We start from the raw sequence: 18,264 nt of genomic DNA, 5'->3' as shown, positions 1-18,264 counted from the left end.
GGGCGGGGACTTCGGCAACCCGCTGCGGAAATTCAAGCTGGTGTTCCTGGGCGAGCAGAGCGGTGAGTCACCGCCCGGCACGGCTCGGGCCGCGTCTTCCCACACCTCTCGTCCACCCCCTTCGACCGCCGCGACGGACCCACCCTTGGGGTAGCTGGGGTAGCGCCTGAAGGAGACCCCCCCCCCTCCTCACCCTCCTGAGGGGGTGGCTCTGCCGTAACCCCACTTTATGAGGGGAAAAGGGGGGTGGCTGTGTCGTTTATGAGGGAAAAGGGGGGCTCCCGGCCGCTCTCCGCCGCTTTCCGTGTGGTGGTGGGGCTGCCGTGGGGCGTTCCGCTCCCCCTCGCAGGGCTGCGCTGCCCGGTGGCCAGTGCCCCTGGGGTGGCAGGGGGAGATCGAGCTGTGCTTTAAAGTAAAAGCACCCGAAATGCACCGCCACGTCTCCAGAAACAGCTGCTGATTCATTTAATCCCAGCTCGTCTGGGTTTATTTTTGGGGGTAGGAGTCTCAATTCCTGCTTTTTTTTTTTCCCCGCGTGAATACAGCATTTTTCGTATGTGAAGTTATGGCTTGGCGAAGCACCGCGTGAAATACTGAATTCAGCGGATGAGGTTTTCTTCATCCTGGCTTTTCAATTAGAAATAACAACAAAACCCGAGCGGTTTCTCCTCCTCCCTCAGCACAAGGCCTCTCTCTTCGGTTCTGCATTTCAAACCTTTCACCCTGGAGAGTTTCCTGAGGGAAGAATAGCTCGTTTATCAGATGCTTTGTGTAATCCTGCCCAGATCCTGAGCGATCTTTGACATAATGAGTAGGTGCAGAATACTGCCTGTCTCAGGGTGGGGTATTTGCTCCCTCAGCTACCTTTGGTCTCTGTGTGGTTGGAGATGATGAAATCCTAGTCTATTTATTCCTTCTCCCCTAAATGACTTCTCTCTTGGTGTTTCTGTACTCATCTAGAGAGGAGCTTAGTGATAAGGCTGCTATTAAAATTATTTACCTATCTAGTGGTTGTTCCTTTCATTGGTTTTATTTGACTTCATTTTATTTCTGCGGTTGGAACAGCTCCTTTTCATATTATGGATTCAGAGAGCACAAGTTCAACTTGGATATCTTGGAGATATCTATATATTCCTTGGCTACGTCACCTTATCTGCTTGGTGAGATGCTGTTTGGCCAGCCATTTTATGAGGGTTTTGGAAGAGGGGCATGTGTAGGAGATGCTGCTTGGTTTTATTTTATCCCGAAGGCATTCAGTAATAAGTATTACCAATGCATTTGCAAAATGCTTGGCTTGTTTTACTCTATTCCTGAGCTTTGATTTCATGAAGTTTTTCAGATTACCTCCATGGAAGGCTGTAGCACTTGGTACAGATCTTAAACCTCAGCATCTCATAGTTTACACGTGTCTATCTGTTCTAGCAGACATAACATCAGATATCTGCTTCCTCCAAGTCTTTGTGTTTGGGTTATTTTGCCCTCTTGGCTAAACATCTGTGTTTATACTGGAAGGTTTGAAGTAATTCTGTTCATAGCATCAAATCTGGGGTGGGGAGAAGGGGTTTTATGGCTATAGCAGAGCAAAATGCTCCTAACTAAATACATGTAGTGCTGCAACTGCTGTCTTGAGCATGGCTTGTGGATGGGTTTGAGCTGATTTGAATGTGGCTGGTTAGGGCCCTGCTGGCAGCTGCGGTGTGAGCTTCAGCCCTGCCTTTGTCTCAAACCCTGGGCGATGACTCCGTGACTGAGCTGTGCTCAACGTGGTGATGCCGATGGCAGTGGCCATGCAGCCCATGGGTGCTGCAGCACGAGTGGGCTCTTGATTCCTGTCTCTGGTGGCGAAACAGCTTTCTTTCCCTCCTCTGAATTTGGCTCGAATTTCTTCAGATCTTGCTGTCATGATGTCATTTTCTGGGTTTTTTTTTACTGTCCAGAGGGTGAATAGCTCCCATTACAAATGGCTCCTGGAAGAATAAATGCCCTCATAATGTTCTTCTGTATGATGGGGCTAATTCTCTGCTGCTGCAAAGGGAGTTTGAGTGATCTTTGCTTACACACCGCTCCCTTTGGCACTCTTTGTTTGGAAGGTTAAGGGAAATGTGGAAATAAGAGCTTTCAGAAAGGAGAAGATCTCTTTGTACAACTGTTGCACTGGATTGCTGCATTCGCTTCCTGTTTGGCTATAAGGTTGCCTGCCCTGTTGGAAGGCCCTAATTAAAGATGCCCTAGTGCTGCTGGTGGGGAGGCTGCTGCTTCATTTCCATTCAGGGACTTCACAATGACAAATGAAACGTTATGAAGGGCTCCGATGTTGATTTAGCTGCCTCAGCAACCAGAGCTGCCTAATCCCAGACCTTCTTTGCTGTTCCTTCAATAACCATGCGTGTGATGGCTAACAAATTCTTAACTGGAGTTGGTTACTGTGCAGGCTCTTCCATGCAGTGGTGTGAGTGTCATTCCCTGGGAGATCTGGAAGCATCTCTAGGTGGTTTGTTCCTGCAGGAAAGGGGGATTGCACAGAGGCTGCAGTAGCTGATTTTTGCTGGTATCCTCAGCCATATTGTGGGAGTTCAGTGCTGTATATACCGAGGCGTTTGTGCGGACTGCAGTGATCCTTCCTCATCACCAGCTGCAGATTCTCTTTCCTATGCTAAGGTGCTGGTTATTTTTATTTAAAGCTCCTTCATTCCTTGCTCCCTCATCCCCCAGATCCTGTCTCCTGTGGCTGTTAACCTTGTTTGCCTGTTCTTTATTGCACCAACTCCTCGAGTGCTCTGTGCTGCAGCTCTGGCCATGGGTCCTGCCCATCCATGCTGGTCCATCGGTCCCAGTGGTGGGGTGTGTTGCCAAAATGACATCCCATCACTCAGGGCTCCTTTCAGGATTTACTGCAAGTCATTGCCTCTCCATAGCAGTCCAGTGGTTGTGTCCCCCATGCTCCTCCCCAGCCTAGCCTGGGTACTTGCCGCATGTACTGTGGATTCATCAGGAGCCTGCAACATAATCTGTGGCCAGCTGGAAGAAGCAGCTTCTCTTTCTTTCTCTTTTTCCTTTCCTTGTAGTACAAGGATATAGCATTGGGTGGCTAGAAAGAAGGCAACTTCACTAGTGCTTACTTTAATTGAATTACTTTTCTCAATGATTGAAGATTATACAGACTTTAGCAGTTTAAAATATGCTAATCTTTACTGAAAAGGCAGAGAGAGCTCTGTGCTGAGGGATTACATAGAGCTATTGGGGGAAAAGTATGCTTCTTGCTGCCTTTGATCTTGTTTTAGCAAGTGATTTTCATCACACCTAATGCCCCAAGTTGAAGAAATTCTGATTTCTGGGTCACATTAGTTAGTGGCCACATCACCTGTGTTGGGGTAGCTTGCAGTGCTAATGGTATATATTCAAATCTTAATGACATTCTCAATTCTGTCTTGCATAGGAGCACCTGTACTTCTTAATACATTGATATGTTAGATGGAGTGGGCAGAACTGAATGCTGGGGCACTGCAATAGAAATATTCTTTCATCACGTGGGTTTATGCTGCAGTTTTTATTGGTGAGCGAGTCTGAAGGGCATTAATATGTACAGAAAGCAAAATAAGTCCCTGTTGTCTCTTTCTGGTGGCATTTCTGCATTGCATAAGATTTTAAAATTAGAATGAGTTTAACATTTGGGTTTTTTTTTAATCAGGAACTGAGATTTTCTTTTTAATATTGAAACCACTGATAAGCTCAATGTAATAACTTGGGAAATGTAACTGTTTGGAAACCACTAATGAACTTTACTGTTGTGTAATGATGTTGGTACATGCACCGCTGAGCAGCGTGGTGTGTCTTATTAGATAACTGGAGAGCTGCAGGTGGTTTGTAGGTAACATGAGGCTGGTGTAACACTGGTCACAGTCACATCCCTGTGCAACTTAAAACTCCCTTCTTAAGGAATTCTTGGCTTTATGAGCTCCAGAGAGCTATTGACCTGTCCTAGTGGTGGTTTAAAATCTTATCCCCTTATCTCCTGTTAATTTCCTAATCTCTTGGTTTCCCTGTGGCTGAGTCTTCAGATATTTGAGTTTATATTGGCCTGTGTGCATTTGCCACGAGTCACTGAACTTAATATTCTTGGGTACATCTGGAGGCTTGAATATGAGGGATGCATCCTGACAAAGAGGAAGTCAGGCAAGAAAGCCAGGAGGCCTGCATGAAGGAGCTGGGAGCTCCTGGACAAACTCCAGCACCAAAAGGAAGCCTGCAGAGGAAGACAGGACAGGTAGCCTGGAAGGAACACAGAGAAGTAGTCTGAGCAGACAGGGATCAGGTTGGCAAAGCTGAAGCCCATTGCTCCAGTGACACTGCCCAAGTCACAAAAGGCAAAGGCAGGGACTGGGAGAATAAAGAACCTTTGCTGTAGAAGATCTGGTTCAAGACCATCAAAGGAACCTGAAGATGCACAAGATGATGGGACCTGATGAGATGCATCCATGGGTTCTGTGGGAAGTGGCAGATGAAGTGGCCAAGCCAATATCCATCATATTTGAGAAGCTGTGGCAGTCTGGAGAAGTTCCCACTGACTGGAAAAGGGGAAATGTGACCCCCATGTTTAAAAAGGCAAAAAGGAAGATCCAGAAACTCCAGGCCAGTCAGTCTTACTTCAGTACCCAGCGTGATTATGGAGCATGAGGAGCAGGTTGAGGGAGGGGATTCTCCCCCTCTGCTGTGCTCTGGGGGACCGCACCCCCCCAAGTCCTGATCCAGCTCTGGGGCAACAGCACAAGAGGGACATGGTCTAGTGGAAGGTATCCCTGCCCTTGGCAGGGGGTTGGATCTAGGTGAGCTTTAAGATTCCTTCCAACCCAAACTAGTCTGGGATTCCTCTTTTCTCCATCCCTGAAACAGCCCTTTCTGTAGTCATACGTATCAAGCTTGGAGGAAGAAGAGTTAAATGTCTTGTGGTGACTGTTCTAGTGGTGCCTTTTCATCCCTTTCTAATTGTGGAAGCTTCTGAAGGAGTTAGATCTGTTCTTCAAAGGAAGAATGGCTGTGTCTTTCTGTACTTTTTCTGTGTTTCTTTGTATGTATGTGAGAAATAACTTGTGAACTTGGAAGGAAAGGGTCTTTTTACCCCTTGATTTAAAGGAGTGGGTTTTATATCTCCAGGTATGGGGGTGTTTGATGGTACTTGGCACATGATCCAGGTTCTATGAACGTGATGTCTAAGGCTTTTCCTGTAGCTGTAAGTGGGACTAACAGAAATAAAGGTGAGGAACCTTACCTAGACCAGAAGATGTAGCATTTGGAAATTAGAGCCAACAGTTGTCAACATTCTTCTTGACCTCACTGATGGCTAAAATTTGTCTTCATCAGTTTGTGAGGAAGTAGCTCCCTTCCTATCTACCTGATAATTTAATTTGGGTGTTTAAAAGCATTGTGTTCATGCATGTGCAAATACCTGTTTGTATCCACTGCTGGTTAAAAACCCCTCACCAACAGACCAAACCAACCAAACAAATACCCCCAGTGCTTTGAAAGATGCCTCAATAAATGGAATTTTGTTGTTTCCATACAAACACCATCAGATTTTTCAAGACAACCTGTTAAACTCACCTGTAACCTGTGACAGCAGTTACCCTGTGAGAGATGAATGTGTCTGATGGGCTGTGGGAGCTCTGATCCATTTCTCCTGGTGTGCTGGGCTGCATCAAAAGGAGCATGAGCAGCAGGTTGAAGGAGGTGATTCTGCCCCTCTGCTCTGGTGAGACCCCACTTGCAGCACTGTGTGCAGTTCTGGTGTCCTCAGCATAAGAAGGACATGGAGCTGTTGGAGCAAGTCCAGAGGAGGCCATGAGGATGAGCAGGGGCTGGAGCAGCTCCTGTATGGAGCCAGGCTGAGAACATTGGAGCTGTTGAGCCTGGAGAAGAGAAGCTGTGTGGAGACCTCAGAGCAGCTTCCAGTGTCTGAAGGGGGGCTACAAGGATGCTGGGGAGGGACTCTTCATTAGGGACTGCAGTGATAGGACAAGGTGTGATGGGTTCAAACTGAAACAGGGGAAGTTCAGGTTGGAGATAAGGAAGAAGCTCTTCCCTGTGAGGGTGCTGAGGCGCTGGCACAGGGTGCCCAGAGCATCTGTGGCTGCCCCATCGCTGGCAGTGTTCAAGGCCAGGTTGGACACAGGGGCTTGGAGTGGCCTGCTCTAGTGGAAGGCAGTTGGAACTGGATGAGCTTTAAGGTGCTTTTCAACCCAAACCTAAGAAGCATGAAGTAGGACAGAACTAAAAGCTGTGTATGAAAATTAACTGCTATAATCACAATGATGACAAGTTTGATGTATTAGTATAAATAATTTATGGATGTAGTCTAAATGAACAATATCTCAGGAAACAAACGCCAAAGTACAGACTGGGAAGGAAAGTAGAATATTCCAGGTCTGTTTTCCTGATTTATTTACTGAGCTTACACGAAGTTGAAAAGCCAAATGGGTTCTTTGTTCTCCTTCAACATAAAACAAATCCTTCTGGCTCTAATATATTGAAGGGCCCAGGGACAGCAAACAACGGACTCAATTACTTTATAGCTGCTGTTTTCTTTTTATGTTCAAAACATGATAGGTTTTGAAATATTTGAGTAATAATAACTGTGGAAAAAAAGATTTTTTTAATGTTTCAGTGGTATTTAACTCTTACCCAGATGCAGCCCAGGGCATCACCAGAAATGTTCATCTGGGAAGGAAATACTGGAAGAAACTAGATATAAATTCTTTTCATCGAAGAGTGATGTATTTAATGGTTCAGTAAATTTGTGTGTTTACATATATTACAAGTAGATAATATCAAAGTTAGTGTAATGGCCACAGTAAGTGGCTGAGATCCTCTTGAGCTGGAAATGGCTTCTCATTGATAGTCAACGAGTAAAAATACCACCTTAAGGAAATAACCAGCTGGAAATGGAAAGCAGCATCAAAATTGGGGCTTTTAGTGGAGAGTCTTCTCTGATGTTACACACAGCTCAGTGTGATTGTAAAATGCTACTAAAACTTCCCCATGTTTGGCCCATGGAGCTGTTTCTAGTGTGTCACCAGGTTCTTGAGTCCTTTGCTTGCTTCTGCCTGCCTCCTGTGGAGTCTGCCAAGCAGAACCCAATCTTCACATTGGGAAGGAAGTCCCTGTTCAGCTCTGCAGCACAATAGTGCCATTTATTTAATCTGACTTTTCAGAACAAGGGTGTAACTTTCCTTTCTTGTTCCCTGTGAGCACGTTGGTTCTGCTGGAATGCTGTAAATAGTGATGAGCCAGTGCTGCCTGAATCATGGAATTCCAGACTGGCTTCAGTTGAAGGGATGTTAAAGCTCATCCAGTTCCAACCCCCTGCCATGGGCAGGGACACCTTCCACTAGAGCAGCTTGCTCCAAGCTCCTTCTTATCCCTACAGGCCCTTGTCCCAAGCCCCTCTCCAGCTTTCCTGCAGCCCCTTTAGGCACTGGAGCTGCTCTAAGGTCTCCCCTTCAGGAGCCTTCTCTTCTCCAGGCTGAACAAGCCCAGCTCTTCCAGGGCATACTTCCCAGTTCACTCTGGTTTGAAAAGACTTCTTGGACTCCTGGCATACTCTGTGTGAGGTGAACTGGTTTAGTTTGCGGTGTGCACAAGTGAACCTGAGGAATACACTGTGCGATGTCCCGAAGGTTTACTTTTAACGTATTTTTACAAAGCCAGACACAAAATCCTTGAGACTCTTCATAGTGATGAGAACCAGTTAAAGCCAGTATGTGCTCTAAAGTCGCTTGCCTTCTCTTAGGGCATTTTTCTCCAGGTTGTAGCTTCCTCCTTTAATCCCGTCGCAGAGACTGGAGCTGGACGCATCTCAAACTGGGATTCTGCAAGTGAATCCTGCTTGACCTTGGCCACTTTCACAAGTGCAGGTGCCTGCTAAGTGCAGGTGCACACCAGTGTCACCAGTGGTAGTTGCTTCCATTTTAATGCAGGGAGTTGGGACATACTTTAAGAGCTTCCATGACTTGACTTGCTGCCAGTATCCCCTGGAGATGCCACAGAGCTATTCTGAGACTTGCAGGCTCGTAGTGTTCTCTCATCCAGACGTGTGTAGGTGTCATCAACACACAGGATTAAGGCTTTGCTTGAAATCTAAAGCGTACTTGCTCAGAAGTGAAAGAATTGGGAAAGACTGGAGCAGTGCTGGTGAGGAGGTGGCTGCTTGTCTTCAGACATGGCCAGAACCAGTGGAAGGGGCAGGTAAACCTGCTAATGGATGTTCTGAACTGTCACTTGGTCTCTTCTGTCTCTTGAATTGTGACCGCTTAAACCTTTGTGCTGTTAGCATTTCTGACTGCACAAATCATAGAATAATTAGGGTTGGAAAGGACCTTAAGATCATCCAGTTCCAACCCCCCTGCCGTGGGCAGGGACACCTTACGCTAAATCATATCACCCAAGGCCTCGTCCAGCCTGGTCTTGAACACTTACCCTGCTAAGTGCTGTTTTGCAATGATTTGATTCCAGGAGAGCAATCTGCGATTGCTGCAGTAAGAAAAACCTCCACTCCAGCCTTTCTGTAATGAATGCAGAGGCCAGTTTAGCCCATTCCTCTAAATGCTTCCTACTCTGCTTCCTGTCCTTGCCTCTATCCAGGTTTGAGTTACAGCCAATTCATTTCTTAATGTTCTTGATCTGTGCAACACAAAGGGAAAGGAAATTAAACCTGGAATAGATGTGTAGCTATGAGAGGGGCCTTGGAGGGTGAAGTCTCTCTGGCAAAGCTCCAAGCAGGGGCTGATGGAAGATTGTCAAGGTTCCCATCAGTCTGATCCAATGCAAACTGACCCCCAATACAAGCGGATGTGGAGCTGCTGGAGTGAGTCCAGAGGAGGCCACGGAGCTGCTGTGAGAGCTGGAGCAGCTCTGCTCTGGAGCCAGGCTGAGAGAGCTGGGCTGGGGCAGCCTGGAGAAGAGAAGGCTCCTGAAGGGGAGACCTGAGAGCAGCTCCAGTGCCTAAAGGGGCTGCAGGAAAGCTGGAGAGGGGCTTGGAACGAGGGCCTGTAGGGCCAGGCCAAGGGGAATGGCTTGAACCTGCCCGAGGGGAGACTGAGCTGAGCTCTTAGGCAGAAGCTGTTCCCTGTGAGGGTGCTGAGGCGCTGGCACAGGGTGCCCAGAGAAGCTGTGGCTGCCCCATCCCTGGCAGTGTTCAAGGCCAGGTTGGACACAGGGGCTTGGAGCAAGCTGCTCCAGTGGAAGGGGTCCCTGCCAGTGGCAGGGGATTGGAGCTGGAGGAGCTTTAAGCTCCCTTCCAACCCAGACCATTCCATGATTCCGTTTCTGCCTGAGGGCCTAAACAGCTGGTGCTGAGGTCTGGACAAGTGAATTCCTGCTAGGAGGTTGGGAGCTCAGCTCTGCAGATGCTCTGAAGCTGCCTGTGCAGACACGGGCAGGCAGTGTTGTGTCCGTCTGAGCTCAGATGCGTTTCTCTGCAGTGTGTGGGGTCAGGCACTTCATTTGTTTTAATGAAGATGTTGTCTTCTCTGGGGGTAGGAAATACTCATTACTGACTGTCCTCTTCTGCTGGCACTGAGATGCCTGTGAGCAGCCTACTTGTCAGTGCCGGGAGGGGATTTTTAATAGCCTGAGCAGAGGAATCTGAGCTCGATGGGTGACTGAATCATCAGTGGATGTCTGAGGTGGTGGGGGAGATGGAGAGAACACAATTTATTGTAAGTGCTGGGAGCAAAAGCACAGTGTGCACACAGAGGTCAGTAAATCTTGGAAGAGAGCAGCGTGAGCTCAGGACCAGAAGAGAGGGCATCCCATTGGAAATGCAGGTAAATGGAGAAAGCTTCCTTCTGGAATAGCAGCTGAATCTGCAGGTATTGTTTCCTGCTGGATGCAGCAGGTATTGTGAGAGCCTGTGAGCAAGGCTTTGCTGTAGAACAGAATAATTGGCTGTGCTGCAGTGGCTTCTCTTTCAAAGAAGGTTCTGACCCTTCTTGCCTTCCCCAGGCAGCAGAGCTTTGCTGCTTTATTTTTCATGGCTGGATTGCCCGATTTTAGTGTTTTCTCCTGATTTCAGCCTAATACGTTTGCTGCCGAAGCAGTTTCTTGTGTTGGGTCCTTGTCTCACTCAAAATGGCTGAAGAATCGCTTGTGTCTGTGTGGCTGGCTTTAGTAAAGCTGAGCTGCTGCTGCTTCTTTGGGTAAAGCTGGGAGTGAAGGTTTCAGCACAGCAGCTGAACACAGCTGGAGGAGGCTCAGAATGGCTGGAGACAGTTTGGGTTTGGTGTCATCTCCTGGAAATCCAAGATTCCTTTTACCTCCCTGTCCTCGGAATGTCTCACACAGGTTTTCACAGGGTGGGCCTCTTCCCACCCTTTATTTCCACGCACCCACTGCATTAGGTTCTTGTAATTCCTTCTTAGCTTTCCAAGCTGCTGCTTAATATCAGTCCTTTATATGGAATCATAGCATCTCAGACTGGTTTGGGTTGGAAAAGAACACTTCTCCAGCTCCAACCCCTGCCATGGGCAGGGACCCCTTCCATAGAGCAGCTTGCTCCAAGCCCCTGTGTCCAAGCTGGCCTTGAGCACTGCCAGGGATGGGGCAGCCACAGCTTCTCTGGGCACCCTGTGCCAGCGCCTCAGCACCCTCACAGGGAAGAGCTTCTGCCTTAGATCTAACCTGAATCTCCTCTGTTTCAGTTTGAACCCATTCTCCCCTGTCCTGTGATTGTACTCCCTGATGAAGAGTCCCTCTCCAGCCTTGTAGACCCCCTTCAGATACTGGAAGGCTGCTTTTAAGGTCTCCATGCAGCCTTTTATATATATGCAAGCCGTAATTTTGTCCCTGTTCTTTCTCTTCTCCCAGTGTTTCCATTTCTTTTCTGTAGTTATTTTTTGCCTTTTCCTTTATCCACTATCATACCCTTAACTTTTGGGACCACAGTTCTTTTCTACTTTATTTTTAGTTCCTCTGAAACCTCCTTTTTACTTGGAGAAGGGGATGGGTTGTCCCTAAAACTGCCATAAAGAGCAGCAGATCAAAAGCTTGTGTCCCATAAAACTCAACCTCTGCCTGGCTGCTGCAGTGTAATAGCAGACTGGAATAAAGCTTTTTCAGTGAAAAGTTGCATCCTTTTAATATCATGATTCCAAAATTCCCTCCCTCTCCCCATGTTCAGGAGTCAAGGGGCTGATCTGTTGCCTCTATCTGTAGGCTTGCTGGACTCTCACAGCAATTGGTTCACAGTTAAATACAGTCTTGGCCTTAGGAATTGTTTTCACTGGAAGACAGATGGATTTGCTCCCCTGCCCCCAAAAAAATCCTGTTAAACTCCAGAATATGTTGAAGTAAAGCCTTCTCTTCTCCAGGCTGCCCCAGCCCAGCTCTCTCAGCCTGGCTCCAGAGCAGAGCTGCTCCAGCCCTCCCACCATCTCCATGGCCTCCTCTAGACTCACTCCAACAGCTCCATGTCCCTCTTGTGCTGCTGGATCAGGACTGGATCCCCTCCCTGAGCTGCTGCTCACACTCTGGGGATTGGGAATGTTGAGGAGGGGTTGTCCTACATGGAACATTCTGAAGTTGGAAAACGGCTCCGTGCTTTTTTCTCCCTATGTGATGATGCTTAAATCCTTGCCTAAAATGCCTGGCTCGGGAATCTGCTTTTACACTGCATCCCTGTGCTGCTTTCATTTCACCAGATCATTCCCCACTGCCACCATCAGCTGCACAGTGGAAGATGACGGCAACCAGGTGTCATGTAGTATTTACTTGACTTGGTGGCAGCTCTTTTATGTATCTTAATGGCAAACAGATGTGACCTTCTGTGTCTGGTAGTTGTGTTCGAGGTCCTTGGACAGCCCTGTGGTGCACTTAATGCTGCTTTGTAGGTGTGTGACAGCCTGAAGAGCCCAAATTGCCTTCTGTGCACATTTATACAAGGAGTTGCTCAAGTTAGAACCAAGTCTTTTCTGTGTGTCTTGGAAAGTAAATGTTATAGTTAAATAGGAACTTCATTCATGTATATCCTTAGAGCCCTGATATGATGGGAGCATTCTTCTGGAATGTACTGCTGGAGGAGAATATCCATTTCAAGATACTGTATCCCAGCTGGAGTGTAGGTAATTGTCCTCTAAAGCATTTGGAACCAGATTCCTATCTTCTAAAGGCTTTTTCTGTATTTAAATTCTTCTGGATGGGTATTAAAGCTTGGGTCTGCAGCCCCCTCAGGCTCCACGGCCTCTCTCTAAGGCATTTGTGAAATGCAAGTGGGAAAGAACAAGTTTGTGTTGTCAGTTGACCTCAACTCCTTCCTGAGAGCTGTGTCTCAGATAGGAAGCACTTAGAGGTCTGCACGTTGAAAGGCTGGAAGTTGTTGTGCTGGATTAACATCACTTGGGGTTGAAGTTCTTAATGTACAGTGCAGGTGGAGCAGGAGCATCAAGTGTCTGTGCTGGGGGTCTCTGTTCTGTTTCCCAGGAGGAAAGCTGGAGCAGCTCAGGAGTCATAGAACCTCAGCTTGGGAGGGACCTCAGGGATCATCTGATCCATCCTTTCTAGGCAAGGCATGACCCAGACTGGATGCCCAGCACCCTGTGCAGCCCCATCTTGACAGTGTCCAACGTTGGGGAGTCACCGCTTCCCTGGGGAGATTATTCCAGTGTCTGGTTGTTCTCACTGGGAAAAATTTCCCTCTTGTGTCCGGTGGGAATCTCCTCAGGAATAACTTGTGCCCATCACCCCTCAGCTTTCCCATAGGACTCCTTGTCCAAACGGAGCCCCCATCTTCTTTGTAGCCAGCTTTTAAACACAGGCACATGGATCAGGTCTCCCTGCGCCTTCTCTTCCCCAGCTGAACAGTCCCAGCTCTCTCAGCCTTTCCTCACTGCTGCCCAGCCCTTGGAGCATCTTTGTGGCCCTTCTCTGGATCCTCTCCACCCTGTCCACATCCTCTTTGTGGAGGAGCAGGGTTGGAAGGAGAAACATTTAGTGTGGTATTGGGACATACTGCTTGTAAATCCTTAAAGTAAGGTATTTGTAGCCATGTGCTGCCTGGACTCATACAGGTGTCTGAGGAGACCAGAGCGTGCAGCTTCTCAAATCATGCTTTTCTTAAGTTCTGCATGGTTTTGGTTTCATGGTTGGTGGTTGGGTTTTGGTAACACACATAGTTAGACATGTCCTCCCCTATTTTGATACCAGCTCTTTTCCTCCAAAGTTGCTGTGGAGTTGCATCATGCACACTAGCCCAAGTGTCTTGTGCAGATGATTGTGTGCACCTCTGGTTATTTCTGCACCAGTCCCCAGGCATTCTCCTTGTCAACTTGGATCAGCAAATGCTGCCTCAAGTCATGCTGTGCTGTGTGGAAAGGTGAGCTTAATGCAAGTGTACACAATGTACTCTTACATGCTGCCCCCTCAGAAGCCAGACCTTAAATCAGGACTATTTTAAGACCTTTGTTCTGAAAAGGTACCTGTATGTCATTGTGAAGAATGAGTTTAAGAGCTCTCATGGAAGCTTGTTCTGCACCTCTCGTGTGGAAAGAGTAAAGGTCAAGTCTTAGTCTTTCCAGAGCTGCCTTGAAGATGGGAATAAGGTGGAAGCACTGTGGAAGATGTGTGGAGCTCTCTTCTTCCTTCAGGCAGGACCAAGGTTACTACAGTGTGAGCTGGCAGGATGGGGCAGGTAGGTAGTAACACGAGGAGGGAGCAGGAGGAAGCATTTGCTTGTGGATGATGTGCTGGGGAAACATTAGGCAAAACTAAGCCCGTGAAGGATGGAGGGATGGGGAGCTGGTGGAAACCTCAAGCATTTGAAGGGGTCTCCTAAAGCTTCCCTGATTTGCTGCTTGAAAAGGCTGACACAGCAGTGCTGCTTGTGCTGTCAAGGGCAAAGCAGCTTTAGGAAGCAAGTGATGGCCTGTTTCAAGGACTTACATTTAGCCTGTGGCAGAGGGAGACGATGCCTGGATTCCCTGAGCTAGGTGATGACATATGCTGCTCTGCTTGCATTGGAATAACGTTTAGTGCTCTAAAGAATAGAATTCCTGAATATTTAGCTCCAGAAATATACTCTGGTGGCTGCCCATTTTCTCTCCTCCCTTCCATAGCTGTTCTCTGCCTGAGGATATCACCAGCTCAGCGTTATCCACAGCTATAGAATCTTGCATGTTGTGTACCATGTACTGTGAAGGAGGGATGTCTCCTGTGAGACAGATTCCATCTATAGTATGAAGAGGGCTGGAGCAGCTCTGCTCTGCAGAGAGGCTACGAGCTTGGATGGGGCTTAGCAACCTGTCCTAGTGGAAGGTGTCCCTGCCCGTAGGGCTGGTTGGGACTGGATGAGCTTTAAGGTTCCTCCATCCCAAACCAGGCTGGGATTTTATGGTTCTAATCCTGTGCTCTGCAGTGCTGGGGACAGCTCTGGGCTCCTTCCCCTTTTGCAGCAGGAGCTCAGTGCAGAGCACTACTTGCACTTCATAGAACCACTCCATAAAGAGAGGATTCACACTTGCAATGTGGTATCTATGGCTTGATTACTTCTGCTCTGAGTATGTAGCATTTTACATCTTCCAAGTCTTTTACAAGCTGATAATTGGGTATTTAAAACTAAAATACTGGGATGTAAAACCTGGATTTATGAATGATGAATTACTGAGGGTCTCCTGGTGGATTCTTGCTTGGTGCTGCACTTGTTTTTAAAGGGGCATCTGAATGGTGCAGCTTATGTGTAGTGTGTGCTTCAAAAGGTGAATTAATCCCCACAGGCTTTAACTGCCATCATATATAAAGTGAATATTAAGCTATCCTTGCATGACATTAATAAAGCTTAAATATTGGGCTTTAAAACTTGATAGCTTCAATTTTTTTTTTGTGTAAGAAGCAAGTGGACCATTAAAGCAGTTGAAATCTTAAGAACAAGCTCAACCAAGCCAGCACCAGTTAATATATAAACCTGCAGTTAAAATTAAAGGCAGAGTAAATATTTAAGAGAGCAAATTTCCCTTCTTTTGGCTTTATTCTATGAATCTACCTTAGAAACCATTGATTAGGCTGGAAGTGACTTGGTATTCAGTGTGTATTATGTGTCTCCATAGTAAAGTTACTGTTTCACCAAATACTTCATAGTGTAGCATTACAAGGAAGGGACCCAAAGCTCATCCAGTCCCAACCCCTGCCATGAGCAGGGACCCCTTCCACTGGAGCAGCTTGCTCCAAGCCCCTGTGTCCAACCTGGCCTTGAACACTGCCAGGGATGGGGCAGCCACAGCTTCTCTGGGCACCCTGTGCCAGCGCCTCAGCACCCTCCCAGGGAAGAGCTTCTGCCTAAGAGCTCAGCTCAGTCTCCCCTCGGGCAGGTTCAAGCCATTCCCCTTGGCCTGTCCCTACAGGCCCTTGTCCCAAGCCCCTCTCCAGCTTTCCTGCAGCCCCTTCAGGCACTGGAGCTGCTCTCAGGTCTCCCCTTCAGGAGCCTTCTCTTCTCCAGGCTGCCCCAGCCCAGCTCTCTCAGCCTGGCTCCAGAGCAGAGCTGCTCCAGTCCTTGCAGCATCACTGGGGCCTCCTCTGGCCTCGCTCCAACAGCTCCACGTCCCTCTTGTGCTGCTGCCCCAGAGCTGGCTCAGGACTGCAGGGGGGTCTCCCCTTCACACAGCAGAGGGGCAGGATCCCCTCCCTGACATTGCTCACTCCTTTGGCTTGGGCAAAATTCCCGAGTCTCCTCATTCTTTTGCTTTCCTTATCTGTGTTGTACCAGTTCTTGGTCTTGTTACCTTGTCTTGGGTTTATTCTTCCTCCTCTTGCTACGTTGTCATTTGAGTGAAAGAAACCACATTGACCGCAGTGGTTTAGCACATGCAGTTCTGTTACTCCTCCTCCTGCTCTTGCCTGTTGTTGCAGGTGTGTACACACATATTTTGGTTTTACTATCTTAGCTTTTTTGCTACAAGTCTTTCCAAGATTCTCATGCTCCCTGTCCACAAGGAGATACTCCTACCTTGGTCTGGTACAGAGATTAGAAGACTGTTTCTGGATTCCATACCAGCTTCAGAGGTGTCTGTCATTCAGAAATGGGCAGGGTTCTGTTGGCTTTATCCCATAAGCACAACATTTCTCCCCTCCATAGAAAATCATGGGAGCTCTAAATGTGCCAGATGTTCTCCCTGACACAAAACTGGAAGTCCTCCTGCAGTGGCATTGTGCAGCTTCCCAGATGTTTGGTGTTACACCAGATGAGGGAGACCAAACTTGCCTGCAGGTCCTCCTCTTGTGACATGAGTTGTGGCTCTGTTGTATTTAGAGACCTTAAAAGCAGTGAAAACAGCTCTGGTTGTGTTATGTGGTTCACTTGGACCTCCTCTGCAGACAACAAGTGGCATCATCTGCAGAACACAAGGCCTGTATATTGAAGTGAATTTTGATAGCTGTGCTTAAGAGGTAACATTTCTCTGCTCTTATTTTACTGTCTCCACAGAGTAATCAAACTGTCATAGTTTATTTCCCTTAATTTGAATAGACTTGATCCTCCCTCCTCAGTCGTGAGTGGCTGACTCTTGTTCATTCTTGTCTCTAGGTTAGGGAACGTGGTGGAAAACCCCCAGCTTTTATATGACAGCTTTGCAATGTGCAGCCTAATTCTTTACACACCATACAGCCGTGAGAGCTGTGAAACTCGCTGGTTGTGGAATGGAACCAGAGGAGTGACCCATGTTCATTGTTCTATTTCTCCATGGCAATGATGAGCAGCTAGAACAAGACTTTTGCACTGTGCTCTCATTTCCCATTTTGGGGAGGAAAAGTGAAGCAAATCACTGACAAACCCCACAAGAGTTAACAAAGCTGTTTATCAGCATGTGTATTTGTCACTGTTACAAGGCTTGGTGTGTGTACACCTTACCCATACAGTCATAATCAGTCATATTCCAATGGAGGGGATCCTGCCCTTCTGCTGTGTGAAGGGGAGACCCCCCCTGCAGGCCTGATCCAGCTCTGGGGCAGCAGCACAAGAGGGACGTGGAGCTGTTGGAGCGAGGCCAGAGGAGGCCATGGAGCTGCTGCGAGGGCTGGAGCAGCTCTGCTCTGGAGCCAGGCTGAGAGAGCTGGGCTGGGGCAGCCTGGAGAAGAGAAGGCTCCTGAAGGGGAGACCTGAGAGCAGCTCCAGTGCCTGAAGGGGCTGCAGGAAAGCTGGAGAGGGGCTTGGGACAAGGGCCTGTAGGGCCAGGCCAAGGGGAATGGCTTTAACCTGCCCGAGGGGAGACTGAGCTGAGCTCTTAGGCAGAAGCTCTTCCCTGGGAGGGTGCTGAGGCGCTGGCCCAGGGTGCCCAGAGAAGCTGTGGCTGCCCCATCCCTGGCAGTGTTCAAGGCCAGGTTGGACACAGGGGCTTGGAGCAAGCTGCTCTAGTGGAAGGTGTCCCTGCCCGTGGCAGGGGTTGGAACTGGATGAGCTTTAAGGTCCCTTCAACCCAAACCAGGCTGAGATTCTATGGTGCTCTTCTACTTTTTCGACTATGCCAGTGCTTATTAGGCTTTGCTGAATGGAGGGTTCCTGAATTTAAATCACTTTTGTTGTGTATTTGTCTCCACAAGTTTTCATTGGCTTGAGTGAACCTTTCATGTAACAAACAGCAAAGGCAGCCTTGTCCAGCTCATGCATAGGCTGTGCCTTCTCCTCTGAATTGCTACAGGCACTTAATGCTCAGTCTCATTATGAGGCTTAGTTTATTACTTGTAAATAGAGATGCCAAATTCCACATAAAACTTACTGTATCTTCCTCATACAGTAGAAAGCGTCGTACTAAATAAATTGGGATTGTAATATGTCTAAAAGAAGCAAACAGGCTAACACTGACTTTAAACAAAAGACTTAGACTAGAAAATACCTTTTTCTGCCTCTTTCTTTTCCCTTTAAATACTGTCAGATTTCATATACCAGTAACAATTCTTTGCTTCTCTTGCTGGTCTTAAAATGCTTGGAGACAGCACAAAATACATGTGTATGGAGCTGAATGCTGAGATCAGTGGCACAGCAGGGCTTTTATCCATCATCCCTCAATATCTTGCTGTCATCAGGGAAACTAAATTACATATTTTCTCAGAGTGTGCCATTTGGATCTGGGTAGAATGGCTGCATGAAAGGTAGATCCTTTGGGAGAATTGTTCCTCTGCTTGTTAGAGGCAATTTCATGTCCATTTTCTGTCCCTAAGGAATGCACATGTGAGGTTGAACACAGGCTTCACGTTCCTCCTGAGTGCAGCACGTGATACTGGGTAGCAAAGGCA

General features: G+C 47.7%; 1 protein-coding gene across 2 annotated transcripts in view; it reads left to right on the top strand.

The window, feature by feature from the left end:
* Positions 1-6: 6 nt before the first annotated feature.
* The window catches only part of RAB6A (RAB6A, member RAS oncogene family), a 54,621-nt gene continuing 36,363 nt past the window's right edge, over positions 7-18,264 (top strand). For both annotated transcript variants that reach the window (XM_057424802.1, XM_057424803.1), the window contains exon 1: positions 7-62. The gene's annotated coding sequence lies outside the window, so the exon portion shown is untranslated. The remainder of the gene's footprint in view (positions 63-18,264) is intronic.

Source organism: Pezoporus wallicus, unplaced genomic scaffold (genome assembly GCF_028554395.1).
Source record: "Pezoporus wallicus isolate ANWC-B61680 ecotype Strahan unplaced genomic scaffold, APGP_CSIRO_Pwel_v1 contig_12515, whole genome shotgun sequence".
NCBI lineage: Eukaryota > Metazoa > Chordata > Aves > Psittaciformes > Psittacidae > Pezoporus > Pezoporus wallicus.
The sequence above is the reverse complement of the archived record's forward strand: the minus strand, read 5'-3'. Positions and strand labels throughout refer to the sequence as shown.